This window comes from Crinia signifera, chromosome 7 (assembly GCF_055691185.1).
Source record: "Crinia signifera chromosome 7, ASM5569118v1, whole genome shotgun sequence".
Taxonomy (NCBI): Eukaryota; Metazoa; Chordata; class Amphibia; order Anura; family Myobatrachidae; genus Crinia; species Crinia signifera.
Genome location: NC_139223.1, coordinates 36,897,011 through 36,918,474, shown reverse-complemented (window position 1 = coordinate 36,918,474; position 21,464 = coordinate 36,897,011). Strand labels below are relative to the sequence as shown.

The 21,464-nt window shown below is 47.4% G+C and overlaps 1 protein-coding gene across 1 annotated transcript in view; it reads right to left on the bottom strand.

The window, feature by feature from the left end:
- LOC146020055 (rho GDP-dissociation inhibitor 2-like) overlaps window positions 1–19,401 on the bottom strand; it is a 72,065-nt gene extending 52,664 nt beyond the window's left edge. Inside the window, exon 1 of the mRNA XM_083152829.1 lies at window positions 19,244–19,401. The gene's annotated coding sequence lies outside the window, so the exon portion shown is untranslated. The remainder of the gene's footprint in view (window positions 1–19,243) is intronic.
- Window positions 19,402–21,464: the final 2,063 nt, after the last annotated feature.

The following is a 21,464-nucleotide window of genomic DNA, read 5'->3' as shown; positions in this document are numbered from 1 at the left end:
TGTGTGTGTGTGTGTGTGTGTGTGTGTGTGTGTGTGTGTGTGTGTGTGTGTGTGTGTGTGTGTGTGTGTGTGGGGGGGGGGGGGGGGGGGGGGGGGTGCACCATCAAAAGCTCAAAGGATAGAGGAGACCGGTCAATGCCTTTAGGTGCTTAAAAAATAAAGTATGCAGGTTTTTAGCAGTTCATAAACATATTCAGTCTCCGATCTACAAGTGTTGCATACCAAATGCAGTCTCATGTAGCGAGATTCCATTGTGTTTAATATGTACACTCGAGCAAAAAAATTGCTCAGCGCTAACAGCAGAGGCGCACGGGACCTGGCACATGAGAAGGGGTGTCTGGTGCGGCTGCAGCAATAATGTACAAGAACACATCTGTTGAGTTGTCTGTTATTGTAGACTCCTCCCATCACTCTGTGCCTCCACAATGCTGCCATGTATGTGCTGTCTGCTGACTACACGTGTGATGTGATGGGTTATGGTATATCAGACTCCTCCCATCACTCTGTGCCTCCACAATGCTGCCATGTATGTGCTGTCTGCTGACTACACGTGTGATGTGATATGGTATATCAGACTCCTCCCATCACTCTGTGCCCCCACAGTGCTGCCATGTATGTGCTGTCTGCTGACTACACGTGTGAGGTGATGGGTTATGGTATATCAGACTCCTCCCATCACTCTGTGCCTCCACAATGCTGCCATGTATGTGCTGTCTGCTGACTACACGTGTGATGTGATGGGTTATGGTATATCAGACTCCTCCCATCAATCTGTGCCTCCACAATGCTGCCTGCTGACTACACATGTGATGTGATGGGTTATGGTATATCAGACTTCTCCCATCACTCTGTGCCTCCACAATGCTGCCTGCTGACTACACAAGTGATGTGATGACCTTCTGCAGTCACTTGCTGTGGTCCTGTCATTATTTTTATTGTCTGATTGGGTTACAGAGCAAAATAGTTTGAGGAACCCTGCATTATGCTAAGGGGCACATAATATTTAATATACAGAGGTCCAGATTCAATTAGAAGCAGTAATTCTCAATGAGGGGAAAAGGGTGGTGGCCCTGAGTTTTTACAACCCTTTTTCCTTGCCCAATACCTACCTTATCCATTAACACACATTAGCTCAAAGAACCCTGGATAACTTTCTGGGGCTATGGGGTAACCAGATGACGCACCTGTGATCAAGTCGTTGTAACACAGATTTCTGTTAAAACCATTTTAGGCTTGAACAGAAATCGGCGTGAACAGCCACCTGCAGCCTATCAGTGACTAGCTCAGCAGATCACCTGACTTGCTATAACTAACCACACCTAACTAAAAAGGTGAATTCACTCTAGTCCCCCACAGCTTAGGGATAGGAGCAGGGGACCAGCGGTGTTTCAAGATCTGCACACAAACAAATCCAGCAATTTTCAGCAGTGAAAATAACAAATTGTTAAACAAAGCAGTAGAATGACACTCCTCCTCTACCCCCTGTTGCCAGCCACACATCTAGGGATGGCCATTGACTATTGATGTTCCCAAAACATCGATGGTTGGGAGCTAGTGCTCGATGTTTTGGGCATCGATAGTGGATGGTCGAATAGTTTTATGCCATTGATGTATGGCTTCCGATTGTAAAAGATGGGGGCGTGTGTGTAGAGTCATTGCGTCCAGCGGCGCTGCTGCGGGCGACCCGCCCCGCCGGGAGGTACTCATATGCGCAAAAGAAACAAACTGGATTGATGGCTAAAGTTTCTTATGCGCAAACGCGCGGATACTGGCCGGGCAGGCTCCCCGCAGTGACCCTTCCCGTTGCTCTGTGCATGCGTGGCTAAGCGATGTCAGGAACCATCGATGGTGTGCGGTAAAATGGTTTATAGCCATCGATGGTTCCTGCTCTAGAAGCCATCGATGGGGGATGTGCCGATGGCCATCCCTACACAAATCTGTAATCACTGGATTGTAATAAGGTCACGTTGGAAATCATGGTTCTTGGATGCAATTTTCAACAGAGTTAATTGGCCGATTATTGGATAAACAGACAGTTCATATCACTTTAGTTTCTTGTGACACTGCTGCAGTACATTGCCATGATTCACCATGCCCCCCCCCCCCCCCCACACACACACACACACACACACACACACACAGATAGATTTTCCTAAAACTTGTCAACCTCTGGTGCCAGGATTCCTCTTCTGCGCCAGTTAGCAGATGCTGCCGAGTGCTGCCAAGAAGGCGCATTGCTAGTGAGCGGCGCAGCTGCTGTCTATGGATACGAGTGCATGTCGGGAAACCAATGTCTGATGCTAGTCCCCTTTGTAAACATTTCTACACAGGACGCTGTTTATCTCTGGCGCACGCCTGCGCTTCCAGCTAGATCATAAGGCACAGTTGCTATGTTGTCCTGGGATGATACCCAATTATTCTCTAGCGCATGGCAGAGAAAAAAAACAAAACAAAAAAATAGTTGTTCCTGATGACCTAAATAAATGGCACAACAGGACAATTGTTTTCACGATGGCAAGAAGAAATGTGTAAAACAAAACCATCTATTTGAGTGCTTAAGGAGTAAAGGGCATCCACGTAATAGCAACAATTGAATCGCACCCTCTGCTTACAGTCTATCTGAGCTATTCAGCCGCTGCGCTGATGAGACGCGGGACACAGCCTAAGGAGGTGCGAAAAGAAAGAAAAATGTGTGAAAAGACCAGAGCCTTTAGATGCCCAAACAAGTACTTTAGATGGGTTTACCCGCAGCTTTCAGGGGCATTAAACGCTAAATTGTAGCTAAATGAAGCAACAATTGAATAGACAACAAGCAGGGGGCTGCGACAGAACTGTCCCAATCCTATATACACACACAGACATGCTACACCTCTCCTATAGATATGACAGAGGAAAAGTCACGGTAGGTCCCTTTCTGAATAATGTACAGCGTCCCTTTTAGGATGTATCTAAAACCGTTCCTCAGTGACTCACAAAGGGCCATCATTGTCTGAGGGATTAGCCGGTCAGTCGTTTCTTTGGGTTTATTATTACAGTATAGGACTGTGCCAGGGAAAGCACTGGCATACAATTAGCTGGATACGAGCAGGGAAGCTGGCTATAAGGGGGACTACTTGACACTGATTATAATACTGATATTAGTGCAGCCAGAAATTCGTAGTTAGAATACTAATATTATGATGACACTGCTTGGGCGTTTTAACTTTATCTTCCAGAGGAGGACACAGAAGATTGCAGATGCCCCCACATTGATTCCATGTGTTATTAAATGAAGATCATGTTTGTATGTAACTGGCTAGGCCTTGGAATGAAGGGAGGACAAGCTCTGCCCAAAGAAAATGATGTTCTGTTGTGGAATCTCAATGACTAGGAAGTCACCGCCACACGCTGATCTCCTCTGGATAAGTAGAAAGAACAACAAACAGCACGCATCATTGGGGAGTCAAAGCACAGAGACACCGTCCCTACATTAGGACTATGGTATACAGGCTCAATTAAAAAAAGGCCAATAAAAGTTAAATATTAACATAATTATGTATCAAATACCATAAGGCACCTACTTCAAGGTGTGCGTTCAGCATTGCAACCCCCCCCCCCCCCTTTTTTTTTTTTTTATATAGGCACAGCATAGTAGTGTGCAGACTTTTACCCCTCCTCTTTCTCTGGTCTATGGCAGGGATGGGGAACCTTCGGCCCTCCAGCTGTTGTTGAACTACACATCCCAGCATGCCCCGCTACAGTTTTGCTATATGGCCATGCTAAAACTGTTGCAGGGAATGCTGGGATGTGTAGTTCAACATAGCTGGAGGGCCTAAGGTTCCCCATCCCTGGTCTATGGTATAGATCAGGCCTAAGCAACCTGTGGCTCTCCAGCTGTTGTAAAACTACAAGTCCCAGCATCCCTTGACACAGTTTTGCCATAAGGGATTTCTAAAACTGTAGCAATGCATGCTGGGATGTGTAGTTTCACAACAGCTGGAGAGCCACAGGTTGCTTATGCTTTGTATCGATCGTGTCCATGCTAGGCTGTATTAGCAGGGCAAGGTGCCCGGCATAATTCTAAAGTGGCAAAATGCACCCTGTTCTAATTGTTAAAGCCACCTATCCCGCTGCCATGGGAAAACGGGATTTGCAGCAATCACCGCCAGTGAATAGATGCTGTGTGTATCTACTCACATTGAGGGGAGAGTTTGGGGGATGCCCAGCACCTTAAAAATGGTTGAAAAGACCCACAAGAGGTACACTAACAGAGCGGTGCCCCCTTTCCGACTGCTGTGGCACCCTGGGGTGCCTCAAGACACTTGCAGGGGAGCCCTGCATTGGAAGATCAGGACTAATCTCTTATATATTTGGCTACGTGTCAATCAACCTGAGAGTGTGTGTGTAACGCTGGACAGGGTCACACATGAAACTCCACCCCCCACCCAGCCTAATATATAAGAGATAATACACACATATTGGCCCCTCCCTGCCTGCACTACACCTATAATACTCACAGACACATGTAGCTCAGCCAGCGTCGATGGGGGCGGAAGGGAGTGCAGTGAATAAATTAAGTCTGCGCAGCTGCAGATCTGTGGTGCTGACATAGCAGCCTCTGGCAGCCAGGGGGAGCAGCTCTGCCTCTGCCTCCTCTCAGGCTGACCTCGAGTCACAGACAGTGTCACATGGTCACAGCCTGAGAGGAGAGAAGCATGATGCAGCTGTGACTCGGCAGAGCTGCCTCCTCCTATATAGTAAAGCTCTGGGCTGGCTGTAGCTCCTCTCAGGCATTTCCAATCTGCTGCTGGTCGGGTGAAGCAAGACTGCCCTGTGAGTGTCAGGCGCCACAGATATGTCACATGTGGGAGGGGGATGCCAGCAAGTCTGGGGAAGGAGGGGGAGAGGAGGAGGTTGTCTATAATAACTTAGAGGGTGGGGTGGGGGGGGGGGTGCACAAGGCAGCAGCAACCCGCTCCCCTCCCCCAGCCTACACACACACCACCCCCCCCCCCCCCCCGCACACAGCAGCAACCCGCTTTCCCCCCCCCAGCCTGCACACCCCACCGTCCTGCATACCCACCCCTGGCACACACACACACACACACACCCCCGCCTGCACACAGCAGCAAGGTCACCGGGCAGACACACACAGGTGTACTCATTACTCACTGACACACTTCCCAGGTCACCAGGCAAACACACAGGTGTACTCATTACTCACTGACACACTTCCCAGGTCACCAGGCAAACACACAGGTGTACTCATTACTCACTGACACACTTCCCAGGTCACAGCGCAGACACACAGGTGTACTCATTACTCACTGACACACTTCCCTCATCACTGCGCAGACACACAGGTGTACTCATTACTCACTGACTCTTCCCTCATCACTGCGCAGACACACAGGTGTACTCATTTCTCACTGACACACTTCCCACGTCACCACGCAGACACACAAGTGTACTCATTACTCACTGACACTTCCCAGGTCAACACGCAGAGACACAGGTGTTCTCATTACTCACTGACACACTTCCCAGGTCAACACGCAAACACACAGGTGTACTCATTACTCACTGACACACTTCCCAGGTCACTGCGCAGACACACAGGTGTACTCATTACTCACTGACACTTTCCAGGTCAACACGCAAACACACAGGTGTACTCATTACTCACTGACACACTTCCCAGGTCACTGCGCAGACACACAGGTGTACTCATTACTCACTGACACACTTCCCAGGTCAACACGCAGACACACCACCAAAATCCCTAACCCAACACACCCCTTCCCGCCAACACCATCCGCCCCACCCAAAATTAAACACATTCATCCACAAATAACAAACATAATTCACATTAAAATATATTTATAATTTTAATGATGCGTAGCCCCTTACGAAGGTGTAAAGAGCGCCCGTAGGGCGCGATGAAACACCTAGTTCATATTATTTATGGTCAATGTAATAGGCAAAACTAGTGCTTATCATAAAATGCGGATAAACAGAAGGTGCTCCTGAACCTCATCACATAACTGAAGCTAAGGATGACCAACAGAATTCACCCCATTTAATATTTTTTTTTCTTTCAGAATTTCTAAATGAATATAGATGGGTATAGCCCCATATATTTGGCACCTGACTGGAGAAACCATTGAATTGCTCCAATGGAGGCACGTTAAAAACATTTGAAAACTTTTAAAAAATAAAAAAATAAAAAATTCTATAAGTACTGATAATACAGCGTTCCTAGTTCTGTTATACCTCTCTCCCATGTCATCCAAACCTGTTAAGACTTGAGTGGGAGCAGGAACATTTTTTAACATTACCAAAAAAGTGCACAACTGGGATTCCTACATATTTTAAAAAGGAGGAGAGGTAAGGGGGGAGAAGCAGATGAAACACTATTGTAACCACGTAGATATCATCACAATGACCATAGTTTACTTGCAGTATAAGCACCACCATATTTTTAATAATAATGGAGGCTCGTGATAGAGGGAGTAATGCTGCCCATACACTTGTGAGATATTGTATACAATCATTCGATTTCGATCAATTCTGACCGATAAAGGGACTTTGACGCGATGTGCGGGCACGCCGTCGAATGTCGCGTCGACAGATATTATGTGTTGCACATAATAGCTATCGAATTGTAGCAGCAGTCGCATGTGGTTTTTAACCACATACGATTGCTTGAATACAATCCAGGGGTGGGGGGGCGGAGGGGACGCATTCAGCGTTGTGGGGTTTGGTGAGCCCTAGGGACCGCTGGTGGCGTACCTGCATCTCATATCAGGGGGCGCGGAGTAGTGTAGCGCTAAAGGGAGTCAGTGGTGGCGGGATAATTGTTTAAAGTACTGGGCTGCCCTGTGATTGGTTGAGAGAGCTCAACCAATCACAGGGCAGCCCAGCGTTTTTAACAAATCTTCTGCCACCGCTGACTCCCGCCGCCCGCAAGCGCTACTGCTAGCATACACTACTCCGCCGCCCCCTGCCCGCCCTCTTCCAGCACCCGATGTGATGGCATTCGACATTGGGTGCTGTCTTTTGCACCCAAAAATGTGATCAGAGTCGATGGACATCGTACTTCGATGTCGCATCGAATCCTATCGCATAAGTGTATGGGCAGCATTACATTAGGGGTAAAAGAAAGGATGGAAACGCTGGATAGGATCGCCTCTAATCTCTGCGGGTGACCTGCCCAGCGAGCAGTCACTGCGGAGGGCCTTTCTGACCTCCAATTCTTTTCAAACGGCTTTCACATGATGCGCACTGAAAGAACCGGTGCCAGTGAAGGGATCTGGATTGCTCTCTCCATAGGAAATACCTGAAAATGGCATTCGCTGTAGAGGACCAGCTCGGAGCAACTTTTTGTTCACAGATGTTATAATTTTTATTATCAGTTATGTATCCACATCGCTTTTTGGCCAATCATATCAGTCTCTGCTGCAGGAAACCCACGCAAGCACAGGGAGAATATACAAACTCCACACCGAGCCCATGACCTCGGTGCGGTGAGGAAGTAATAAAAAGCATTACACCGCCCATGGTTTTAGTTTAAATAGTATTACGGTGATGTCCCGTACACTGTATGGGGACAGCGCTACCTATGAGGACAGAGCACAAGAGTTATCGGATTCCTATACTTTACAGCAGCAGTTCTTAAACAGTGGGCCCCGACGGCGCCGGGCAGGGGGAAAGCGGCTTTCCCCACATCAGTGACTGTCATCATCGCTGTCCATACACGCTGGGCATAGTCGCCCAGTGTGTATGGACCTTTACAATATTCAAACTGACACATAGAAGGTGCTTATTACAGAATATTCTAATGATCTGTTGTACTTGATCTAGTGTTTTTAGGTTGTTTTTTTTACCTTGAATTGTTTGGTTTGGACAAAACATAAATAACAGTCCTGCCAGGGGAGTAATGCATGAATAATTATACTTTTAGAACAAACTGAACTGGAAATCTAACATACTGTGGAAGACATCAAGAGCGGTGTCACCCAAGGACATGCTAAAAGAACTGGTTCTATCCTTGAGGAATACAAACATCTGTCACATGTCAGTAGTCACTGTCTGATCTCAAACAAACCCTATGGTGTGACGAAGGGCCAGATGCACTAAGCTTCAAAAAGTGATAAAATGGAGAGTGATAAACCACCAGCGAATCAGCTACTAACTGACACTGTTCAAACACAGCCTGTGAGATGAGAGGCAGGAGCTGATTGGCTGGCTGTTTATCACTTTTCAAGCTTAGTACATCTGGCCCTAAGTCTGGTCTCTATCCTATTGTACTGTGGGGGCGATTCAATTGCTCCCCCACAAGGCTGACACTAGATGGCATCTGTCCGCGTAATTCAATTCAAGCTTGGGTGCTGTCAGACATTTCAGCGGGAATTCTGTGGTTTGTGCCACCAAACTAGGAGTTAAGCCGCTGTATGTGGCTAGACTATAATTAACTGGGATCGACAATCTCAATCCTTACAACCACCACAGGCCCTGAAAATTATATAGTAATAGAACACCCCATCCTGGTATTCCACCTTCCTTGCCACAGAGATCACTCGTTGCCTTGATCTGAGCAAGGCAGCTCAGACTCCTTGCCAACCTCCACTAGCGCAGCCATAAAACGGTTTTCCAAGTAGGGTATAGATATCCCAGGCTACATTCCTACTCTATCAGAACCCGCTGCATGGAAGGAAAAGATTACAGGTTATTATTCAAGTAAGCTTGTCAAGAGCCTGACTGATCATAAAGATTATGCTTATATGAAAAAGCTACTTCAATGGGAATATTTAACTTGGTCTTTAACCCCTTACCGACACAGCATGTTTTTGCCTTCCTGACAGAGCCCTTTTTTTCAAATCTGACATGTATGGGGATAGTGGGGATAACTTTTTTTTTGCTTTTACTTATCCCAGTGATTTTGAGATTGTGTCACGAGAAAACATTGTACTTTTAATTAGTGGTAAATTTTGGTCGATACAGTTTTTTTTTTTTTTTGTGAAAAATACCAAAATGTCGTAAAAAAATTGTACATTTTGCTATTTGCAAAATGTAAAATTTTCTGCTTGTAAGACAAATAATCATACCACTCAAAATAGTTAATAACTAACATAGACCATATCTAAACTTTATTTTTAAATCATTATTTCAACCTCCTTTAATTTTTTTGGACACTAGGGGGCAGCAGAGTCTAAATTTTACACATCACATAGTTTAACGCTGCTTTTGGCTGTTCACGTTTGAACAGCCAATCGCAGCGATCGCCCATGACGGGGGGCATCGCTGCCCCCCCTGGGCAATGAGGGAGGATGTCTGCTGTCAGGGACAGCAGACATCGTCCCTCTGTCACCGCGTCTATAGACGCGGTGGCACTTCAAAGGCATGACATACATTTATGCCATGTGTCGGGAAGTACATCCCGACCATGACGTAAATGTACGTCAAATGTCGGGAAGGGGTGAAAAAAAAATAAACTCAACTAGGAACAGTTTGCACTGAATTTTGTATAGTAATCTCTTAGTTTGTTTTCCGAGGATGTCCTCCTACAACCCTCTCAGCAGAGCACCAGTTGTACAGCAGCACTGAGGATCATAACGGGAACAAGCATGCTGATAAGAGGGAGATCCAATCACCTCTATGCTCTCTTCCTATGTCATGTGACTGTGGTTTCCATGGTAGCCACAAGACATGGTACTTATATGTTAGTTGGGCGCCCACTAAGCTATTTGCTTAGTTTTACACATCCGCTCGCCACGCTTCGGGCTCGGTGGCTCACTGCGCTCGCCACACTATATAAAATCATCTCCACGCAGGCATGGATAGTGGGGGTATAAGCGTACTAACTATAGTGGGCGCCCAACTAACATAAGTACCCAAGACATTTAGGGCAAGATGTATTAAGCTGAAAATGCAGTAAAAACCCTGTTTTACTGCATTTTCCTATGTTTTAAAACCCGGCCGCACTGATACTGCATAGTAGGGTATCGCCTATGGGCTTCTTTTCGCCGCAACCCCGCCGCCTCGCTGGCCCCCTCTCCCTCCAGCTCACCTTCTTGCAGGTCCTCCTGGACCCCGGAAGGTAAACCACTGCTCCCGCTAGCAAGGCAGCCGGATGTCCTTCTGGCTGCAGGGGGGAGGAGGCATCGTTGGGGACAGCCACGCTAAGCTGTCCCGGCTGCAGGGGAGCAGTAGGCGGCTGGGAAGTGACGGAGACCCGCTGCACACCACAGTACAGGTATTGCGAGGGCCTCCGTTTCCGCACCGCGATGCCAGTCACATATTTTAGTACATATGCGCTGGCATTGCGGCAGGGGTGTGGCAAAGGGCGGAAATGTATATTAATACATTAATAACCCTTAACAAGCTGGTAATAGCAACTTGAGAAAATAAATAAATCAGCATCAATGTTTTCCAGGCAGAAAACTCTGGGAGAAGAAAAGAATGTGCAAAATTAGTTATTCTAAAAAGTGATATTGGTTTGTTGGGGGGGGGTTGGGAGGGGATTCAATGGGCGTAGGAGTTTCCATTTCCCCCCCCAACATCAGTGGTTTCCAAACGGTGTGCCATTGCACCATTGCAGGGGTGTGCCTCAGGTTGGTGGTCCAAGAGCAATTGTCAATGTAATGAGCAGAACCAGTGGTTGTGACTTCCAAAGACAAATTATTTGGACAAACAGAAGCAAATCTTGTCCTTCACTAGATAAACAAACCTAAATATGTTATTTAAACAGTGTATTTAATTTAATATACAACTTATCTAATTACTCCATAACAAACTTTTGTCCTAGGGGTGTCATGGATAAAATTCTGATACTATCGAGTGCCGCGCTTCTAAAAAGTTTGGGAACCCCTGCCCGACATATCCACCCAGGAAGACATACTGGAATGAGCCCCCTCACAGTGAGAATCTGTGATAATAGGCCTGTTACGGAGCGTGAGAACACACATTAGGGGCACTGGGGCAGATGTATTAAGCCTTAACAAGAGATAAATGCAAGGGTGATAAGGAGAGATAAACGTCCAGCCAATCAGCTCCTTACTGACTTTTTTCAAACACAGGCTTAATACATCTGCCCCATAACATACTGCCATGCACAACTGTGTTAATAGCAAGTCACCTGCGCGCACACACACGCTCAGAGAGACAGTAACACGTACTGTAGATATTTCTCTGCCCTGTAATAGGACGCTGTAGAGGAGTGTCTGGTTGGTCAAATTCCTTTGCACATGTCACTTCCTTATACTAAGAGCGGCCCAGCACACCTCATGAACCCTTGTACCAGACATAATTACCTCAGAGTATCTATGTACCGCTTTATTGCATTACACTTTTTATCGGTAGACACTGTAGAATCTTTCTCTTTTTTTTTTTTTTTTTTTAACTACCAGAATGCCTGTGTGATCTGTCTCCTCACTTCCAATCTAAAAAGTAAGCTTATAGTAAAATAGTGGTGAGATAGAAACAGAAACATCTATAGGGTACATAAGTGCCATCTGTTGTGGAAGCACAAGTCCCAGCATGTTCTGCCGATTGTAGGCATAGACTTGTAGTTTCACAACAGCTGCGGTGGTCACAATTTGGCCACTAGACCAAGTGACCCTACAGAGGATCCCTGGCAGCGTAGGGGGACCCTAGCTGCACAGGTCTGGGGTTCTGTCCACCCCTGCTGATTTTTCTTACATTGTAAGCTTGTGAGCAGGGCCCTCCTACCTCTAGGACCGCCTCTAACTACCCAGTGTGTGCCCATCACCACTTCCAATTTTAAAGGGCAACAGAATTTGCTGCGGTATATAAGAAATGGTTACTAAATACATAATATAGGGCCTTATTCTGGTCGGTGCGGTCGGATCCGAATATGCGGCCAGGACCGAGCGTCCTGAGCCCCGCCTTCCGTACAGATCGCTCACTGCGTCCGAATGCGGTAAGCCGCTGACCGCACGGAGCACGAATGGGTTTCACATGGATACACCTCCTCCATCTCTGGGAACCTCCCCCATCATTCGATGGTCGCATACCATCGAATGCAGGACCAAGTGGTCAGGCAGCACCGAGTGCTCAGACCACTCCGGCAAAAGCAGGGATATGGGCGGCAGCTGGCATCCAGCTATGTCATATGTCCGCCCCCCAACACGTGCGTCATGGCCGCATTATCATACGTACGCCCAGCGTTTTCATGGGAACGCCCATGAAACGCGGGGTGTACACATATGGTAATGAGCCCAAACAGCCCTTCATGCCCCTCTCCTCCACCTGTTCGTAGTGTACACAATTCATGTGGAATTTGGACGTGCGTCCCGTTCGCACATGCGCAGATGCATATCTGCGCATGTGCGAACACAAAACATCGGCGGACCGACCCGGACAGAACCGCACCAACCAGAATAACCTCCATAGTTAGGATGTTGTGCTGAAATGCATTTCCAAGGATTACATGGTTAACCAATTTGTTACTACACAAAATAAGAATATCTGATCTTGATTGTGAACACACTGCACTGAAATAGGACACTTCTCTACAGATACATTATTATTATTACATCAGTATTGTGAAACAACCACTCACTGGAATCTAGAAGAACAAGTTCCTGAGGTGCCAGCGCAAAGAGTGTAACCTCAGACTCCTCATCCTCACCTACCCTCAATACTAGTGGCAATTATTTTTACTCGTATTCTCCTGATGTGGTGAGCAAAAAATCCCATATCACATCACCACTGTAGTTGCATTGCCACTTCAAGCATTAAATTCACAATAATACAGAAAGACATGTGATAAATGCTCCAGTCAATCAGCTCCTAACTAACAATTTACATATTGGAGCTGATTGGCTGATGCATTATGACCTTGCACATTATGGGGCAGATGTATTAAGCCTTAACAAGAGATAAACGCAAGGGTGATAAGGAGAGATAAACGTCCAGCCAATCAGCTCCTTACTGACTTTTTTCAAACACAGGCTGTAACATGTCAGTTAGCAGGTGATTGGCTGGATGTTTATCTCTCTTTATCACCTAATACATCTGCCCCAGTGTTCTTTATAGGGATAGATAGCACTTCATACATATACCCCCCTGTTTCTGGAGTACATCATTTGGCTAGTAGTAGGACAATACACCGCAGTGACTGGATGTGAAAGGACCACACACAGCCTTAGTATACACTACAGCATCAGTACGGCGACGTCTTCACATTACACAAAGATTTGTAATCCTAAACTAACATTGAGCAGTTCTGAGCTATTTTCCACATTAAACGGAAGCAGAGGCTATTCTGGGTCAAACCGAGTTTGCTTTTCTTATAAGAAGATATAACAGATAGGCCCAGCTTATTACAGTACAAAGCTAGAGTATACCTGAGATCCAAACATAGCTCTGAGAATGCAGAACACGCCCGCTTATACCGCCGAGGCACCAGATAAGATCACCGTTTCATAATGGCTACGATGCAATATAAGCTGAGCTCAGACATGTTCTGGTCAGGCTGGGCAGCACATCACCTGGGGCCTTCCGCATTACCCTGCATCAGATGTATTATTCTATAGAACATGGGAAGCGGCTTACCAAATCTAAGAGATAAGTGTACTCAATTACACCTCGCAGAATATACACCGATCAGCCAGAACTTGTTGTGTGGGCTTCCCTCGTTCCACCAAAACAGCTACTGATCCATCGAGTCATGGACTCCAGGAGACATGTGAAGGTATCCCTCTACCTATGGTTCTCAACTCCGGTCCTCAGGACCGCCACACAGTTCATGTTTTCCAGGTCACCTGTGCATTTTTACAATGTGACAGTTGGTGCTACAGAGGGAAGCTGCTGGTGACCTGAGGTGGAGAACCACTGCTCTAGAGTCTGGCACCAAGACATTAGCAGCAGACCAAATAAGGCCTGTATGTTACGAGGTGGGGACTCCATGGCTCACACTAATGTAGGGTACACACCAGGACGACCCGCTCAAGATGCACATCGTGAGCGGGTCGTCAGTGGCTCGTCCGACCCGCTCACGGTGACGCGGGGGGGGGCACGACCCGCTCACGATGTGCACCGTGAGCGGGTCCGATCCGATGGCGACCTGCACCCGGCTGTATGGTCGTCATTGAGATCCTACCTGCAGCAGGTAGGATCTCAATAACGACCGACCGACCCGCGGGACCGCGCATTGGATCGGTATCGGTCCACACCAGGACAGAAAAGGGCCCAATCAGCACACAATCTACATCCAATTGGTCGGAATTGGATCTAGATTGCGGGATCGGGCCCTAGTCGTCCTGGTGTGTACCCAGCATGAGATTTCCAGCTAATCAACAAAGGGTTGGGTACAAAATCCTGATGGACAGAATCCCAACACATCCCAGCATATGGTCACCTAGTGTTCACTCTAGGAGTGACACCGGGCAGGGCGCTGGGGGGCGGACCGGGCACACCGACGTCACAGCTGGGGGCGTGCCCGGGCCGCCGACGTCATGAAAGGGGCGTGCCCGGGCCACCGACGTCATGAAGGGGGCGTGCCCGGGCCACCGCCGTAATGAAAGGCATGCTTGGGCCGCCATTGTCATCAAAGGGGGCGGGCCCAGCCCCTCCGAATACACTGTGCTGCCGGGGAAGCGCCAGGCATCGCCGTCAACGGCGACGGTGGGCTTCCCTGTGAGGCTGTTTTAGCGGGGCGCTGCGAGACAGGCAGAGCGCAGCGCCCTGCTAAAACAGCCTAGCGGGAACACTAGTCACCCTAACCCACACCTCGTACAGCCCAACTACCTTATTACAAGGCCAAGTCAGCACCTGGAACTCTTTGTTATATTCCTCAAACCATTCCTGGGCAATGTTTGCCGTGTGCCAGATCGGGTTATCCTGCTGAGAGAGGCCACTGTCTTCAGGGAATATTGTGGCCATGAAGGGGTGTACTGGGGGTCTTCAGCAATGTTTAGGGATGTAGTGGCAAAGTAACATCCATATGAATGAGAGAGGTCAAGGTTTCCCAGCAGAACATTGCCAAGAGCATCACGCTGCCTCCGCCAGCTTGCCTTCTTCTCATAGTACATCCTGGTGCCATCTCTTCTCCAGATAACGACGCAGATGCACCCGGCCAACCATAGAATGTAAAAGAAAATAGGATTCAGACCAGACGGCCTTCTTCCATTGCTCTGTGGTCCAGTTCTGACACTCACGTACCCATTGTAGATAATTTTGTTGGTGGACACGAGGCAGTATATAGACACCCTGACCGGTCCGAGGCTACACGTCCGACACCTTCCTATCATAGCCAGTATTATCGGTTTCAGCAGCTCTCCTGTTGGACAGGACCAGACAGGCGAGCCTTCCCTCTCCACGTGCATCAATGAGCCTTGGGGGCCCACGACCCTGTCGCTGATTCACCAGTTGTCCTTCCTTTTACCACTTATGGTAGGGACTAAACACTGCATATCGGCAACACACCATAAGACCTGCTAGTTTTATATTCTGATCCAGTAGTCTAGCCCAGCGGTTCTTAAACTGTGGGTCCTGACCGTAAAGTGGGCTGCAAACATCTCAACATGGGGTCGCGACCGTCAGGCTGATCTCAGTATCTAATCCAAGGAGTTTGAAATAGTAGTTGAATTGTCTGTTACTTCAGATCAGACTCCTCACATCACGGTCTTAAAGATCATGAGTCATGAGGCAGCTCTGCCCACACACCCAGTGTTCAGACTCTCCTCTCTCTATATCGATCGATCATACACACATATATAGCAAACTATAAAAACTTAAGATGATTGAAAAAAAAAAAAAAAAAAATTTATAGGTTTATAATAAAATACAAATATCTTATACGTATTAGGTTCAAGTAGCGTAAAGGGGAAAAACCAATTCCCAAAGTGACAAAGAAATAAAAATATATAATCACGCGCTAGAATCAATGTATATAAAAAGTAAGAATTGATTAAACTAATAAAGTGATAATAAACATGCCAGTGATAATAAACATGCAAAAATCTAATATACACGTTATTGGTAAATTATCTAATGTGACACTGCTGCTAATTATAAAGGTAGGCGGTGGATTATTAGCAAAAGACCCTCCGTGGAACAATTATAACCAGCTGTTCTTTTGAAAACACTGTCCGCAGTGGATCATAGATATTGTAGAACACTTGATGATGTTAAACAAAGCTCTCTTGTCCACTGTCAGGCCAGACAAAAAAAATACTTGCAATTAAAAAATAAAAATAAATATCCCAATGCCTGCTGGCTGCTGATCATCCAGCCACTGTTAATACAATGCTGGATCAAAAGGTGACTGTACTTGCTATTCAGGCAGACATATAAAGGGATACAGTTTTGGAGCTCCAGAAAGGATAATGTAGGTAGTATTCAGTCATACGACGCGTTTCTCCGCCTCCTTTAAAAGGTATCAGCTGCTTCATCAGATAGCAGGCTGCAGTCCTGGCTCCCTCATCTACATGCAGATATCCATAGGGACCACACGGCTGGCAGCAAGTACACACCCATGTCCCGAGGAGTCTCTCCAACTGCCATCCCCTGACTCCCCCGGTCATCCCCAAAGCCTTCCCAGCAGGTATAAGCTTTAACATTTGCATGAATATTAATTAAAGAATACACGTAGGACAAGGACCACATCTCTGCTGACGTGCATGCGTGTTCTGCTGGCCACATGTGTGGCGGCCATTCTGTTGTAAGTTGTTGGGGGTCCTGTAATAATTTGTATTGTCTGATTGGGTCCCAAAGGAAAATATTTTGAGAACCTCTGGGCTAGCCATCACAATTTGGCCCTTGTCAAAATCGCTTAGAACATTGTACTTTCCAATTTTACCGGCTTACAACTGATCAATCTTCGAGAACGGAGTATTTGCTTGCTGCCTCATATATCCTACCCCCTTGTCAGGTGCCATTGTAACAAGATAATCAATGTCATTCACTTCCCCAGTCAGTAGTTATTCCTGCTGTGGGCCCTACGTCATATAAGTCAGCGGTACTTAATATCTGCGACTAACCCACGAAAATAGGTGTTTTCTGGGAATAAGCTGCAAATATTAAATGATAACTGGGCACCAATGTCTTTTTCCACCATTAATTTTCTCTTAAAAGATTGAGAATTTCATATGCAAATGAATATTTTTTCACAGCATAAACCTGGTTAATACACTAACTGTAGCCAGGTTACAGCACTGTTGTCCCTGCTAATAGAATGGTTCTATAAAGTGCTATAGAGAGGTTCCCTAGAACTATGGAGAGCTATTAATAGAAACGCATACAGACTAGCACCTACACTTCTACACTCCTGGTTAGGCCATCAGGAACAATCGTCACTGTGAATTCACATAACAGCCCTTGTGGAAGTCAATTCTTTCTCCAGACTTTTATGGCATGTGTTAAACAGAACTCTCCATCCTGCACGGACGAGAGTCAATAAGAACCAAACTATTGTTCTTTAAGGATCCTGTCTCTTGTGCACTGGCCTGAGTCACTGTCTGATAGATGAATCATCATCTCCGAAGGCTGACCTACAGTCCAGATGGCTCATGGTGCCTACACACATAAGGATTGTGCCATCGAGCTGAACAATGCTAGATCGGTCAACGCACAGCGCTGCACAGTGATGTGTGCTGAGCAATCTATCAGTGCCAGGGTTCTCATTGGGTGATAGTGATGCGTGGGGACACGCATCACTATGGTCCCTACACACGGAGCGATGTCGGGGCATATTCTAAGCAATCTACACAAATGAAGTCAGACGCCATGAAATTGCCGGAACTTGTGTAGTTTCACGGCGCCGTGCTACTTCCGGGTTGTACGCTCGCCACAAACTATGTAAAATAAAGTAACTTAACTCCATGCCAACATGGATAGTTCATACCCCTGCTATCCATGTTGGCATGGAGTTGATTTTAGTTAGCGTGGTGAGCCACTGAGCCCGCAGCGTGGGCGAGCGAAGCTAGCCCCGCAAGGGGACTCAGACGCACGGCGCCATGAAACTACACAAGTACCAATTGCCCCATGTATAGCCCCCATTAGCCAGTCACTGGTGCTCCAGAGATAGTGAATGTTGTCGCCAGTGCTTAACTATTATTCTCAAGGATAGGATTGGTGCGTATTTAACAACTGGAAGACACACGTGATTCAGAGGTAGGCACATACAGAAACAGGGGATTTGTGGTAGGCACAAGAACACTGTAGACTCAGACTACCAAAATGCCTCCCATTGCCAAAGGGTCGTGCCATATTCAGGCAGGGAAGGGAAACCTTAAACAAATTTCAATATCATAATTAAAGTTGTTAAACCACCCCCCCCCCCCCCCCATGCCAAAATACATACACGATCACAAGTAGCAAGAAAACTGCTAGACAGACACCCCTCCTCCCCCCCCCATATAGAAACCTATAAAAATAAAGGCTCATGGACAGTCAAATCCATTATAGCTTCATATAAACTTTTGTTAACCAGTAATTGGAATATCAACGCACAGTGGTTTTGGATCCCGATAGGTGCTCCTGGCCAAACGCAGATATTCCGGATAGGTGGCTGTCAATCATCCCTATAGATTATATTCCAGTCTTGTATTTGCAGGAGGGTGACTAGCAGAGGGGTACCCAAATCCCCTTAATATCCAGCCTATAGGCCCATGAGAGGCAGCAGCCCCACAATGGCTGCTACACAGCACCACCAGGTAAATTAATCAAAAGTGTCAGGAAGCCAGCAGCAGCATTGGGTCACACTTTCCATGCAAGCAGCAGCAGTAACTTCTCTACTAAGCAGCTGTAATATAATGAGTGCAGGAGCCCCACACCCTCCCCATACACGAGCCCCACACCCTCCCCATACACGAGCCCCACACCCTCCCCATACACGAGCCCCACTCCCTCCCCATACACGAGCCCCACTCCCTCCCCATACACGAGCCCCACACCCTCCCCATACAGGAGCCCCACACCCTCCCCATACAGGAGCCCCACTCCCTCCCCATACAGGAGCCCCACTCCCTCCCCATACAGGAGCCCCACTCCCTCCCCATACAGGAGCCCCACTCCCTCCCCATACAGGAGCCCCACTCCCTCCCCATACAGGAGCTGCACTCACCCAGCAAGTATGTGACTGACATGTACCAACTCGCCTCTAACCACACCTTGCACCCCTGCCCCTGGAGGCACCAGCGAAGTGATGCCCCCTCTCTGGAGCAGTGGCCAGGGCAGTGCTGCCCCCGATCTCTAATGCAATGCCCGGCAGAGTGTGACCCCTATGGGGGCTTCTTACCTTTTGCTTGGCCGCGCCTGGGTACGGTGCTGCCGGGTAGGGCTCTGGCTGCAGTGCAGACGGGGAAGTATAAAAGTTTAGGCGCACAAGTCCGGGGTGGTCCAGCTGCTGCCTGACACACTGTGCAGCCAATCAGCGCAGGCTCAGGGTGTGGGCTGAAGCTGCTACAACCAGGAACTTGGGTGACAGGAAGTCAGTGAGACTGTAACAAAACTTCCATTCACACACTCAGCTCTGCACCTCATTGGGGGTGTTCTCACTGTGCTACCTTACTGGCTGAGCATGTCCTGTGTGACACAGGCTGGTTACAAATCTGTTACCAACACTTCCTGCCTGCTGCTTTCTATCTATCTATCTATCTATCTATCTATCTATCTATCTAGGTATTCACACAGTCCCTGTCTGCTATTGTGTCACATGAACTAAAGCCACAAGTGTAACATAGACGTATCTCTATTTTATGTGCTGTTCACGGGTTTGGCTATATGCAAATGTAGAGGTAACTTTAAATGGGTATTGTGACTGATGAGTCTATGGTCTGCATTATTTGCAATGTTTATGTAATTTGGGGTATGCTAAATAAGGGTAATTGTGCAGTTTCACAGAGTCACTGGGATTGCGTGCAATGCAATGGTACTTGTGCAGTTTAATGGCGCCCCAGCCCGCGGATCGCATGCGAATTGCGTGCGATGCAATGTGATTTAGCACACCCCCACTATCCACGTCACCTCGAAGCGTGGCGAGCGGACGCGATACGCGTCCTGCCGACCTGTTCATACCCCCACTATCCACATCGGCGTGTAGTTGATTTTATAAAGTGCCCCGAAGCGTGGCGAGCACCCGTGAAAAACGAGCCCGAAGCGCATTGAGTGCAGCAAACCCTGCAAGGGGGCACGGATTACTTGACGTGTATTCCACGTCCCCTCACCACGCTTCAGGCACGGTGGCTCGCTGCGCTCACCACACTTTATAAAATAAACTCCACACCGATGTGGATAGTGGGGGTATGAACAAGTTAGGAGGATGCATACCACATCCGCTCGACACACTTTGGGGTGACGTGGATAGTGGGGGGGGGAGGTGCTAAACGTGGATAGTGGGCGTGTGGTAAATGCGATTTGCATGCAATGCGATCCACGTCACGCAAATCTCATGCAGTGCGATCCCAGTGGCCGCCATGAAACTACACAAGTACCTAAATACGTGATCTTTTTATCACTTTGCTTAGGCATACCTCCCAACTGTCCCGCAAACCGTGGGACCGTCCCGGTTTATGAGGACGTTCATGCCTCCATCCCATGGTCGGCAGTGTCCCGCAACGGGGGGGGGGGGCAGTTGGGAGTCCCCTCCCCTGTCTCCCGGTGAATAGACACTGTGCACATGTGGAAAACAGGGCGTGGCCTCGCAAAATGAACCCTTGTCACGAGGCCACACCCCCTCATTTCGTTGGGGTGCCTTCGGTGTCCCTCCTTGCCTTAAACAAAAGTTGGGAGGTATGGCTTGGGGCCAAATGTATCAAGCTTCAAAAAGTGAAAGTGGAGAGTGATAAACAACCAGACCCTAACTGACATTTTTCAAATCCAGCCGGTAGCATGACATTTAGGAACTGATTGGCTGGCTGTTTATCACTTATTACTTTATAAAGCTTGATACATCTGGAGGGCACAGAAAAAGGAGGGAAGTAAGCAGCGCTAAGTATTTACAATTAATGTCATATATAGGCAAGCGGGACTGTCTACATGTAAAATGTCACTTTATTTAAAAAAAAAAACATTAATAACGCTTAAAATTTAGCAAAAAATAGAATTACTGTATTAGCATATGGTCTGAGTGTAACAGCACATTGGCATAGGGGGATAGCACAAATGGGGTGTAATTGGTCCTCAGTTAGACATATAACAAAAAAGTATTTTAGCTGAAAGCATTGGGTGTCTCACCGCTGGAGTATTTGATGTGTGGCTGTTGATATGTCTCTCAATTTTGCGGATAGAAATGTTTTACAACTGGGGTCTCCACATGGGGAAGTCCTGGTATCTTCTCCAAGATTGAGCAGCAAGAGGTGGATGAATTTTAAGCCGCTGGAGTAGTCAATTGTACCGGGACGTCCAAGCCTTCCTCACTAGGATGCGGTGTCCTACACACTTAGGAATCAGCAATTGGATTGGATGGTGGCCAAATAGATTTGAGGTAGATGAACAAGTGCCTGTATTGTGCTGTGGCC